This window comes from Harmonia axyridis, chromosome 3 (genome assembly GCF_914767665.1).
Source record: "Harmonia axyridis chromosome 3, icHarAxyr1.1, whole genome shotgun sequence".
In the NCBI taxonomy this organism is placed as follows: domain Eukaryota; kingdom Metazoa; phylum Arthropoda; class Insecta; order Coleoptera; family Coccinellidae; genus Harmonia; species Harmonia axyridis.
Window position 1 is genome coordinate 44,823,537 of NC_059503.1, and position 13,902 is coordinate 44,837,438.

The following is a 13,902-nucleotide window of genomic DNA, read 5'->3' on the forward strand; positions in this document are numbered from 1 at the left end:
ACCACTTTGGTATAAGGGACTGTTCTTATTCCCTTCTTTTTGTTTAAGGTAGCTATAATCTCCCACGTGGTAAGGTCAATTGCTGCTGAAACCACAAATGCACGACTGACTTCTGTTGTTGATTTCATTTGTTTGTTATTTCCTCCAATGTTTCTCATTCTAACACTTTTCATCGTATTGCACAGGGACGAAAGCTTGACACACGTGTCTAAGGAAACCACTTTGGTATGAGGGACTGTTTTTATTCCCTTCTTTTTGTTCAATCAACAATTATCCAAGTGAGCCATTCCACATTGTTGATTTTCTTGGACTCGGATGTCACGCAGGTAGCTATAACCTCCCACGTGGTAAGGTCAATTGCTGCTGTAACCACAAATGCTCGACTGACTTCTGTTGTTGATTTCATTCGTTTGTTATTTTCTTCAATGTTTCTCATTCTAACACTTTTCATCGTATTGCACAGGGACGAAAGCTTGACACGCGTGTCTAAGGAAACCACTTTGGTATAATGGACTGTTCTTATTCCCTTCTTTTTGTTTAATGAACAATTATACAAGTAAGCAATTCCACATTGTTGATTTTCTTGGACTCGGATGTCACGCAGGTAGCTAGAATCTCCCACGTGGTAAGGTCAATTGCTGCTGTAACCACAAATGCACGACTGACTTCTGTTGTTGATTTCATTTGTTTGTTTTTTCCTTCTATGTTTCTCATTCTTACACTTTTCATCGAATTGCACAGGGACGAAAGCTTGACACACGTATCTATGGAAACCACATTGGTATAAGGGACTGTCCTTACTTCATTCTTTCTGTATAATGATCAATTATCCAAGTAAGTCATTCCACATTGTTGATTTTCCTGGACTTGGATGTCACGCAGGTAGCTATAATCTCCCACGTGGTAAGGTCAATTGCTGCTGTAACCACAAATGCACGACTGAATTCTGTTGTTGATTTCATTTGTTTGTTATTTCTTTCTATGTTTCTCATTCTAACACTTTTCATGGTATTGCACAGGGACGAAAGCTTGACACGCGTGTCTAAGGAAACCACTTTGGTATAAGGGACTGTTCTTATTCCATTCTTTTTGTTTAATGAACAATTATCCAAGTAAGCCATTCCACATTGTTGATTTTCTTGGACTCGGATGACACGCGGGTAGCTATAATCTCCCACGTGGTAAGGTCAATTGCTGCTGTAACCACAATTGGACGGCTGACTTCTGTTGTTGATTTCAATTGTTTGTTATTTCCTTCAATGTTTCTCATTCTAACACTTCTCATCGTATTGCACAGGGACGAAAGCTTGACACACGTGTCTATGGAAACCACATTGGTATAAGGGACTGTTCTTATTCCCTTCTTTCTGTATGATGATCAATTATCCAAGTAAGCCATTCCACATTGTTGATTTTCTTGGACTCGGATGACAAGCAGGTAGCTATAATCTTTAACGTGGTAAGGTCAATTGCTGCTGTAACCACAAATGCACGACTGACTTCTGTTGTTGATTTCATTTCTTTGTTATTTCCTTCTATGTTTCTCATTCTAACACTTTTCATCGTATTGCAGAGGGACGAGAGCTTGACACACGTGTCTAAGGAAACCACTTTTTTTTGTTTAATCAACAATTATCCAAGTAGGCCATTCCACATTGTTGATTTTCTTGGACTCGGATGTCACGCAGGTAGCTATATTCTCCCACGTGGTAAGGTCAATTGCTGCTGTAACCACAAATGCACGACTGACTTCTGTTGTTGATTTCATTCGTTTGTTATTTTCTTCAATGTTTCTCATTCTAACACTTTTCATCGTATTGCACAGGGACGAAAGCTTGACACGCGTGTCTAAGGAAACCACTTTGGTATAAGGGACTGTTCTTATTCCCTTCTTTTTGTTTAATGAACAATTATACAAGTAAGCCATTCCACATTGTTGATTTTCTTGGACTCGGATGTCACGCAGGTAGCTAGAATCTCCCACGTGGTAAGGTCAATTGCTGCTGTAACCACAAATGCACGACTGACTTCTGTTGTTGATTTCATTTGTTTGTTTTTTCCTTCTATGTTTCGCATTCTTACACTTTTCATCGTATTGCACAGGGACGAAAGCTTGACACACGTGTCTATGGAAACCAAATTGGTATAAGGGACTGTCCTTACTTCATTCTTTCAGTATAATGATCAATTATCCAAGTAAGTCATTCCACATTGTTGATTTTCTTGGACTCGGATGTCACGCAGGTAGCTTTAATCTCCCACGTGGTAAGGTCAATTGCTGCTGAAACCACAAATGCACGACTGACTTCTGTTGTTGATTTCATTTGTTTGTTATTTCCTCCAATGTTTCTCATTCTAACACTTTTCATCGTATTGCACAGGGACGAAAGCTTGACACACGTGTCTAAGGAAACCACTTTGGTATGAGGGACTGTTCTTATTCCCTTCTTTTTGTTCAATCAACAATTATCCAAGTGAGCCATTCCACATTGTTGATTTTCTTGGACTCGGATGTCACGCAGGTAGCTATAACCTCCCACGTGGTAAGGTCAATTGCTGCTGTAACCACAAATGCTCGACTGACTTCTGTTGTTGATTTCATTCGTTTGTTATTTTCTTCAATGTTTCTCATTCTAACACTTTTCATCGTATTGCACAGGGACGAAAGCTTGACACGCGTGTCTAAGGAAACCACTTTGGTATAATGGACTGTTCTTATTCCCTTCTTTTTGTTTAATGAACAATTATACAAGTAAGCCATTCCACATTGTTGATTTTCTTGGACTCGGATGTCACGCAGGTAGCTAGAATCTCCCACGTGGTAAGGTCAATTGCTGCTGTAACCACAAATGCACGACTGACTTCTGTTGTTGATTTCATTTGTTTGTTTTTTCCTTCTATGTTTCTCATTCTAACACTTTTCATCGTATTGCACAGGGACGAAAGCTTGACACACGTGTCTATGGAAACCACATTGGTATAAGGGAATGTCCTTACTTCATTCTTTCTGTATAATGATCAATTATCCAAGTAAGTCATTCCACATTGTTGATTTTCTTGGACTCGGATGTCACGCAGGTAGCTTTAATCTCCCACGTGGTAAAGTCAATTGCTGCTGTAACCACAATTGGACGGCTGACTTCTGTTGTTGATTTCAATTGTTTGTTATTTCCTTCAATGTTTCTCATTCTAACACTTCTCATCGTATTGCACAGGGACGAAAGCTTGGCACACGTGTCTATGGAAACCACATTGGTATAAGGGACTGTTCTTATTCCCTTCTTTCTGTATGATGATCAATTATCCAAGTAAGCCATTCCACATTGTTGATTTTCTTGGACTCGGATGACAAGCAGGTAGCTATAATCTTTAACGTGGTAAGGTCAATTGCTGCTGTAACCACAAATGCACTACTGACTTCTAATGTTGATTTCATTCGTTTGTTATTTTCTTCAATGTTTCTCATTCTAACACTTTACATCGTATTGCACAGGGACGAAAGCTTGACACGCGTGTCTAAGGAAACCACTTTGGTATAAGGGATTGTTCTTATTCCCTTCTTTTTGTTTAATGAACAATTATACAAGTAAGCCATTCCACATTGTTGATTTTCTTGGACTCGGATGTCACGCAGGTAGCTAGAATCTCCCACGTGGAAAGGTCAATTGCTGCTGTAACCACAAATGCACGACTGACTTCTGTTGTTGATTTCATTTGTTTGTTTTTTCCTTCTATGTTTCTCATTCTTACACTTTTCATCGTATTGCACAGGGACGAAAGCTTGACACACGTGTCTATGGAAACCACATTGGTATAAGGGACTGTCCTTACTTCATTCTTTCTGTATAATGATCAATTATCCAAGTAAGTCATTCCACATTGTTGATTTTCTTGGACTCGGATGTCACGCAGGTAGCTTTAATCTCCCACGTGGTAAGGTCAATTGCTGCTGAAACCACAAATGCACGACTGACTTCTGTTGTTGATTTCATTTGTTTGTTATTTCCTCCAATGTTTCTCATTCTAACACTTTTCATCGTATTGCACAGGGACGAAAGCTTGACACACGTGTCTAAGGAAACCACTTTGGTATGAGGGACTGTTCTTATTCCCTTCTTTTTGTTCAATCAACAATTATCCAAGTGAGCCATTCCACATTGTTGATTTTCTTGGACTCGGATGTCACGCAGGTAGCTATAACCTCCCACGTGGTAAGGTCAATTGCTGCTGTAACCACAAATGCTCGACTGACTTCTGTTGTTGATTTCATTCGTTTGTTATTTTCTTCAATGTTTCTCATTCTAACACTTTTCATCGTATTGCACAGGGACGAAAGCTTGACACGCGTGTCTAAGGAAACCACTTTGGTATAATGGACTGTTCTTATTCCCTTCTTTTTGTTTAATGAACAATTATACAAGTAAGCCATTCCACATTGTTGATTTTCTTGGACTCGGATGTCACGCAGGTAGCTAGAATCTCCCACGTGGTAAGGTCAATTGCTGCTGTAACCACAAATGCACGACTGACTTCTGTTGTTGATTTCATTTGTTTGTTTTTTCCTTCTATGTTTCTCATTCTAACACTTTTCATCGTATTGCACAGGGACGAAAGCTTGACACACGTGTCTATGGAAACCACATTGGTATAAGGGACTGTCCTTACTTCATTCTTTCTGTATAATGATCAATTATCCAAGTAAGTCATTCCACATTGTTGATTTTCTTGGACTCGGATGACAAGCAGGTAGCTATAATCTTTAACGTGGTAAGGTCAATTGCTGCTGTAACCACAAATGCACGACTGACTTCTAATGTTGATTTCATTCGTTTGTTATTTTCTTCAATGTTTCTCATTCTAACACTTTACATCGTATTGCACAGGGACGAAAGCTTGACACGCGTGTCTAAGGAAACCACTTTGGTATAAGGGATTGTTCTTATTCCCTTCTTTCTGTATGATGATCAATTATCCAAGTAAGCCATTCCACATTGTTGATTTTCTTGGACTCGGATGACAAGCAGGTAGCTATAATCTTTAACGTGGTAAGGTCAATTGCTGCTGTAACCACAAATGCACGACTGACTTCTAATGTTGATTTCATTCGTTTGTTATTTTCTTCAATGTTTCTCATTCTAACACTTTACATCGTATTGCACAGGGACGAAAGCTTGACACGCGTGTCTAAGGAAACCACTTTGGTATAAGGGATTGTTCTTATTCCCTTCTTTTTGTTTAATGAACAATTATACAAGTAAGCCATTCCACATTGTTGATTTTCTTGGACTCGGATGTCACGCAGGTAGCTAGAATCTCCCACGTGGTAAGGTCAATTGCTGCTGTAACCACAAATGCACGACTGACTTCTGTTGTTGATTTCATTTGTTTGTTTTTTCCTTCTATGTTTCTCATTCTTACACTTTTCATCGTATTGCACAGGGACGAAAGCTTGACACACGTGTCTATGGAAACCACATTGGTATAAGGGACTGTCCTTACTTCATTCTTTCTGTATAATGATCAATTATCCAAGTAAGTCATTCCACATTGTTGATTTTCTTGGACTCGGATGTCACGCAGGTAGCTTTAATCTCCCACGTGGTAAGGTCAATTGCTGCTGAAACCACAAATGCACGACTGACTTCTGTTGTTGATTTCATTTGTTTGTTATTTCCTCCAATGTTTCTCATTCTAACACTTTTCATCGTATTGCACAGGGACGAAAGCTTGACACACGTGTCTAAGGAAACCACTTTGGTATGAGGGACTGTTCTTATTCCCTTCTTTTTGTTCAATCAACAATTATCCAAGTGAGCCATTCCACATTGTTGATTTTCTTGGACTCGGATGTCACGCAGGTAGCTATAATCTCCCACGTGGTAAGGTCAATTGCTGCTGTAACCACAAATGCACGACGGACTTCTGTTGTTGATTTCATTTGTTTGTTATTTCCTTCAATGTTTCTCATTCTAACACTTTTCATGGTATTGCACTGGGACGAAAGCTTGACGCGTGTCTAAGGAAACCACTTTGGTATAAGGGACTGTTCTTATTCCCTTTTTTTTGTTTAAGGTAGCTATAATCTCCCACGTGGTAAGGTCAATTGCTGCTGTAACCACAAATGCACGACTGACTTCTGTTGTTGATTTCATTTGTTTGTTATTTCCTTCAATGTTTCTCATTCTAACTCTTTTCATCGTATTACACAGGGAAGAAAGCTTGACTAACGTGTCTAAGGAAGCCACATTGGAATGAGGGACTGTTCTCATTCCCTTCTTTTTGTTTAATGAACAATTATCCAAGTAAGCCATTCCACATTGTTGATTTTCTTGGACTCGGATGTCACGCAGGTAGCTATAATCTCCCACGTGGTAAGGTCCATTGCTGCTGTAACCACGAATGCACGATTGACTTCTGTTGTTGATTTCATTTGTTTGTTATTTCCTTCTATGTTTCTCATTCTAACACTTTTGATCGTATTGCACAGGGACGAAAGCTTAACACACGTGTCTAAGGAAACCACAAGGGTTTGTTCTCATTCCCTTTTTTTTTTTTGATGAACAATTATCCAAGTAAGCCATTCCACATTGTTGATTTTCTTGGACTCGGATGTCACGCAGGTAGCTATAATCTCCCACGTGGTAAGGTCAATTGCTGCTGTAACCACAAATGCTCGACTGACTTCTGTTGTTGATTTCATTCGTTTGTTATTTTCTTCAATGTTTCTCATTCTAACACTTTTCATCGTATTGCACAGGGACGAAAGCTTGACACACGTGTCTAAGGAAACCACTTTGGTATAAGGGACTGTTCTCATTCCCTTCTTTTTGTTTAATGAACAATTATCCAAGTAAGCCATTCCACATTGTTGATTTTCTTGGACTCGAATGTCACGCAGGTAGCTATAATCTCCCACGTGGTGAGGTCAATTGCTGCTGTAACCACAAATGCACGACTGACTTCTGTTGTTGATTTCATTTGTTTGTTATTTCCTTCAATGTTTCTCATTCTAACTGTTTTCATCGTATTACACAGGGACGAAAGCTTGACACACGTGTCTATGGAAACCACATCGGTATAAGGGACTGTTCTTATTCCATTCTTTCTGTATAATGATCAATTATCCAAGTTAGCTATTCCACATTGTTGATTTTCTTGGACTCGAATGTCACGCAGGTAGCTATAATCTCCCACGTGGTGAGGTCAATTGCTGCTGTAACCACAAATGCACGACTGACTTCTGTTGTTGATTTCATTTGTTTGTTATTTCCTTCAATGTTTCTCATTCTAACTGTTTTCATCGTATTACACAGGGACGAAAGCTTGACTTTCGTGTCTAAGGAAGCCACATTGGTATGAGGGACTGTTCTTATTCCCTTTTTTCTTTTTGATGAACAATTATCCAAGTAAGCCATTCCACATTGTTGATTTTCTTGGACTAGGATGTCACGCAGGTAGCTAGAATCTCCCACGTGGTAAGGTCAATTGCTGCTGTAACCACAAATGCACGACTGACTTCTGTTGTTGATTTCATTTGTTTGTTTTTTCCTTCTATGTTTCTCATTCTAACACTTTTCATCGTATTGCACAGGGACGAAAGCTTGACACACGTGTCTATGGAAACCACATTGGTATAAGGGACTGTCCTTACTTCATTCTTTCTGTATAATGATCAATTATCCAAGTAATTCATTCCACATTGTTGATTTTCTTGGACTCGGATGTCACGCAGGTAGCTTTAATCTCCCACGTGGTAAAGTCAATTGCTGCTGTAACCACAATTGGACGGCTGACTTCTGTTGTTGATTTCAATTGTTTGTTATTTCCTTCAATGTTTCTCATTCTAACACTTCTCATCGTATTGCACAGGGACGAAAGCTTGGCACACGTGTCTATGGAAACCACATTGGTATAAGGGACTGTTCTCATTCCCTTCTTTCTGTATGATGATCAATTATCCAAGTAAGCCATTCCACATTGTTGATTTTCTTGGACTCGGATGACAAGCAGGTAGCTATAATCTTTAACGTGGTGAGGTCAATTGCTGCTGTAACCACAAATGCACGACTGACTTCTAATGTTGATTTCATTCGTTTGTTATTTTCTTCAATGTTTCTCATTCTAACACTTTACATCGTATTGCACAGGGACGAAAGCTTGACACGCGTGTCTAAGGAAACCACTTTGGTATAAGGGATTGTTCTTATTCCCTTCTTTTTGTTTAATGAACAATTATACAAGTAAGCCATTCCACATTGTTGATTTTCTTGGACTCGGATGTCACGCAGGTAGCTAGAATCTCCCACGTGGTAAGGTCAATTGCTGCTGTAACCACAAATGCACGACTGACTTCTGTTGTTGATTTCATTTGTTTGTTTTTTCCTTCTATGTTTCTCATTCTTACACTTTTCATCGTATTGCACAGGGACGAAAGCTTGACACACGTGTCTATGGAAACCACATTGGTATAAGGGACTGTCCTTACTTCATTCTTTCTGTATAATGATCAATTATCCAAGTAAGTCATTCCACATTGTTGATTTTCTTGGACTCGGATGTCACGCAGGTAGCTTTAATCTCCCACGTGGTAAGGTCAATTGCTGCTGAAACCACAAATGCACGACTGACTTCTGTTGTTGATTTCATTTGTTTGTTATTTCCTCCAATGTTTCTCATTCTAACACTTTTCATCGTATTGCACAGGGACGAAAGCTTGACACACGTGTCTAAGGAAACCACTTTGGTATGAGGGACTGTTCTTATTCCCTTCTTTTTGTTCAATCAACAATTATCCAAGTGAGCCATTCCACATTGTTGATTTTCTTGGACTCGGATGTCACGCAGGTAGCTATAACCTCCCACGTGGTAAGGTCAATTGCTGCTGTAACCACAAATGCTCGACTGACTTCTGTTGTTGATTTCATTCGTTTGTTATTTTCTTCAATGTTTCTCATTCTAACACTTTTCATCGTATTGCACAGGGACGAAAGCTTGACACGCGTGTCTAAGGAAACCACTTTGGTATAATGGACTGTTCTTATTCCCTTCTTTTTGTTTAATGAACAATTATACAAGTAAGCCATTCCACATTGTTGATTTTCTTGGACTCGGATGTCACGCAGGTAGCTATAATCTCCCACGTGGTAAGGTCAATTGCTGCTGTAACCACAAATGCACGACTGACTTCTGTTGTTGATTTCATTTGTTTGTTTTTTCCTTCTATGTTTCTCATTCTAACACTTTTCATCGTATTGCACAGGGACGAAAGCTTGACACGTGTCTATGGAAACCACATTGGTATAAGGGACTGTCCTTACTTCATTCTTTCTGTATAATGATCAATTATCCAAGTAAGTCATTCCACATTGTTGATTTTCTTGGACTCGGATGACAAGCAGGTAGCTATAATCTTTAACGTGGTAAGGTCAATTGCTGCTGTAACCACAAATGCACGACTGACTTCTAATGTTGATTTCATTCGTTTGTTATTTTCTTCAATGTTTCTCATTCTAACACTTTACATCGTATTGCACAGGGACGAAAGCTTGACACGCGTGTCTAAGGAAACCACTTTGGTATAAGGGATTGTTCTTATTCCCTTCTTTCTGTATGATGATCAATTATCCAAATAAGCCATTCCACATTGTTGATTTTCTTGGACTCGGATGACAAGCAGGTAGCTTTAATCTTTAACGTGGTAAGGTCAATTGCTGCTGTAACCACAAATGCACGACTGACTTCTAATGTTGATTTCATTCGTTTGTTATTTTCTTCAATGTTTCTCATTCTAACACTTTACATCGTATTGCACAGGGACGAAAGCTTGACACGCGTGTCTAAGGAAACCACTTTGGTATAAGGGATTGTTCTTATTCCCTTCTTTTTGTTTAATGAACAATTATACAAGTAAGCCATTCCACATTGTTGATTTTCTTGGACTCGGATGTCACGCAGGTAGCTAGAATCTCCCACGTGGTAAGGTCAATTGCTGCTGTGAACACAAATGCACGACTGACTTCTGTTGTTGATTTCATTTGTTTGTTTTTTCCTTCTATGTTTCTCATTCTTACACTTTTCATCGTATTGCACAGGGACGAAAGCTTGACACACGTGTCTATGGAAACCACATTGGTATAAGGGACTGTCCTTACTTCATTCTTTCTGTATAATGATCAATTATCCAAGTAAGTCATTCCACATTGTTGATTTTCTTGGACTCGGATGTCACGCAGGTAGCTTTAATCTCCCACGTGGTAAGGTCAATTGCTGCTGAAACCACAAATGCACGACTGACTTCTGTTGTTGATTTCATTTGTTTGTTATTTCCTCCAATGTTTCTCATTCTAACACTTTTCATCGTATTGCACAGGGACGAAAGCTTGACACACGTGTCTAAGGAAACCACTTTGGTATGAGGGACTGTTCTTATTCCCTTCTTTTTGTTCAATCAACAATTATCCAAGTGAGCCATTCCACATTGTTGATTTTCTTGGACTCGGATGTCACGCAGGTAGCTATAATCTCCCACGTGGTAAGGTCAATTGCTGCTGTAACCACAAATGCACGACGGACTTCTGTTGTTGATTTCATTTGTTTGTTATTTCCTTCAATGTTTCTCATTCTAACACTTTTCATGGTATTGCACTGGGACGAAAGCTTGACGCGTGTCTAAGGAAACCACTTTGGTATAAGGGACTGTTCTTATTCCCTTTTTTTTGTTTAAGGTAGCTATAATCTCCCACGTGGTAAGGTCAATTGCTGCTGTAACCACAAATGCACGACTGACTTCTGTTGTTGATTTCATTTGTTTGTTATTTCCTTCAATGTTTCTCATTCTAACTCTTTTCATCGTATTACACAGGGACGAAAGCTTGACTAACGTGTCTAAGGAAGCCACATTGGAATGAGGGACTGTTCTCATTCCCTTCTTTTTGTTTAATGAACAATTATCCAAGTAAGCCATTCCACATTGTTGATTTTCTTGGACTCGGATGTCACGCAGGTAGCTATAATCTCCCACGTGGTAAGGTCCATTGCTGCTGTAACCACGAATGCACGATTGACTTCTGTTGTTGATTTCATTTGTTTGTTATTTCCTTCTATGTTTCTCATTCTAACACTTTTGATCGTATTGCACAGGGACGAAAGCTTGACACACGTGTCTAAGGAAACCACAAGGGTTTGTTCTCATTCCCTTTTTTTTTTTTTGATGAACAATTATCCAAGTAAGCCATTCCACATTGTTGATTTTCTTGGACTCGGATGTCACGCAGGTAGCTATAATCTCCCACGTGGTAAGGTCAATTGCTGCTGTAACCACAAATGCTCGACTGACTTCTGTTGTTGATTTCATTCGTTTGTTATTTTCTTCAATGTTTCTCATTCTAACACTTTTCATCGTATTGCACAGGGACGAAAGCTTGACACACGTGTCTAAGGAAACCACTTTGGTATAAGGGACTGTTCTCATTCCCTTCTTTTTGTTTAATGAACAATTATCCAAGTAAGCCATTCCACATTGTTGATTTTCTTGGACTCGGATGTCACGCAAGTAGCTATAATCTCCCACGTGGTAAGGTCCATTGCTGGTTTAACCACGAATGCACGATTGACTTCTGTTGTTGATTTCATTTGTTTGTTATTTCCTTCAATGTTTCTCATTCTAACTGTTTTCATCGTATTACACAGGGACGAAAGCTTGACTTTCGTGTCTAAGGAAGCCACATTGGTATGAGGGACTGTTCTTATTCCCTTTTTTCTTTTTGATGAACAATTATCCAAGTAAGCCATTCCACATTGTTGATTTTCTTGGACTAGGATGTAACGCAGCTAGCTATAATCTCCCACGTGGTAAGGTCAATTGCTGCTGTAACCACAAATGCACGACTGACTTCTGTTGTTAATTTCATTTGTTTGTTATTTCCTTCTATGTTTCTCATTCTAACACTTCTCATCGTATTGCACAGGGACGAAAGCTTGGCACACGTGTCTATGGAAACCACATTGGTATAAGGGACTGTTCTTATTCCCTTCTTTCTGTATGATGATCAATTATCCAAGTAAGCCATTCCACATTGTTGATTTTCTTGGACTCGGATGACAAGCAGGTAGCTATAATCTTTAACGTGGTAAGGTCAATTGCTGCTGTAACCACAAATGCACGACTGACTTCTAATGTTGATTTCATTCGTTTGTTATTTTCTTCAATGTTTCTCATTCTAACACTTTACATCGTATTGCACAGGGACGAAAGCTTGACACGCGTGTCTAAGGAAACCACTTTGGTATAAGGGACTGTTCTTATTCCCTTCTTTTTGTTTAATGAACAATTATACAAGTAAGCCATTCCACATTGTTGATTTTCTTGGACTCGGATGTCACGCAGGTAGCTAGAATCTCCCACGTGGTAAGGTCAATTGCTGCTGTAACCACAAATGCACGACTGACTTCTGTTGTTGATTTCATTTGTTTGTTTTTTCCTTCTATGTTTCTCATTCTTACACTTTTCATCGTATTGCACAGGGACGAAAGCTTGACACACGTGTCTATGGAAACCACATTGGTATAAGGGACTGTCCTTACTTCATTCTTTCTGTATAATGAACAATTATACAAGTAAGCCATTCCACATTGTTGATTTTCTTGGACTCGGATGTCACGCAGGTAGCTTTAATCTCCCACGTGGTAAGGTCAATTGCTGCTGTAACCACAAATGCACGACTGACTTCTGTTGTTGATTTCATTTGTTTGTTTTTTCCTTCTATGTTTCTCATTCTTACACTTTTCATCGTATTGCACAGGGACGAAAGCTTGACACACGTGTCTATGGAAACCACATTGGTATAAGGGACTGTCCTTACTTCATTCTTTCTGTATAATGAACAATTATACAAGTAAGCCATTCCACATTGTTGATTTTCTTGGACTCGGATGTCACGCAGGTAGCTTTAATCTCCCACGTGGTAAGGTCAATTGCTGCTGAAACCACAAATGCACGACTGACTTCTGTTGTTAATTTCATTTGTTTGTTATTTCCTTCTATGTTTCTCATTCTAACACTTTTCATCGTATTGCACAGGGACGAAAGCTTGACACACGTGTCTAAGGAAACCACAAGGGTTTGTTCTCATTCCCTTTTTTCTTTTTGATGAACAATTATCCAAGTAAGCCATTCCACATTGTTGATTTTCTTGGACTCGGATGTCACGCAGGTAGCTATAATCTCCCACGTGGTAAGGTCAATTGCTGCTGTAACCACAAATGCACGACTGACTTCTGTTGTTGATTTCATTTGATTGTTATTTCCTTCAATGTTTCTCATTCTAACACTTTTCATGGTATTGCACAGGGACGAAAGCTTGACACGCGTGTCTAAGGAAACCACTTTGGTATAAGGGACTGTTCTTATTCCCTTCTTTTTGTTTAATGAACAATTATCCAAGTAAGCCATTCCAAATTGTTGATTTTCCTGGACTTGGATGTCACGCAGGTAGCTATAATCTCCCACGTGGTAAGGTCAATTGCTGCTGTAACCACAAATGCACGACTGAATTCTGTTGTTGATTTCATTTGTTTGTTATTTCTTTCTATGTTTCTCATTCTAACACTTTTCATGGTATTGCACAGGGACTAAAGCTTGACACGCGTGTCTAAGGAAACCACTTTGGTATAAGGGACTGTTCTTATTCCATTCTTTTTGTTTAATGAACAATTATCCAAGTAAGCCATTCAACATTGTTGATTTTCTTGGACTCGGATGACACGCGGGTAGCTATAATCTCCCACGTGGTAAGGTCAATTGCTGCTGTAACCACAATTGGACGGCTGACTTCTGTTGTTGATTTCAATTGTTTGTTATTTCCTTCAATGTTTCTCATTCTAACACTTCTCATCGTATTGCAC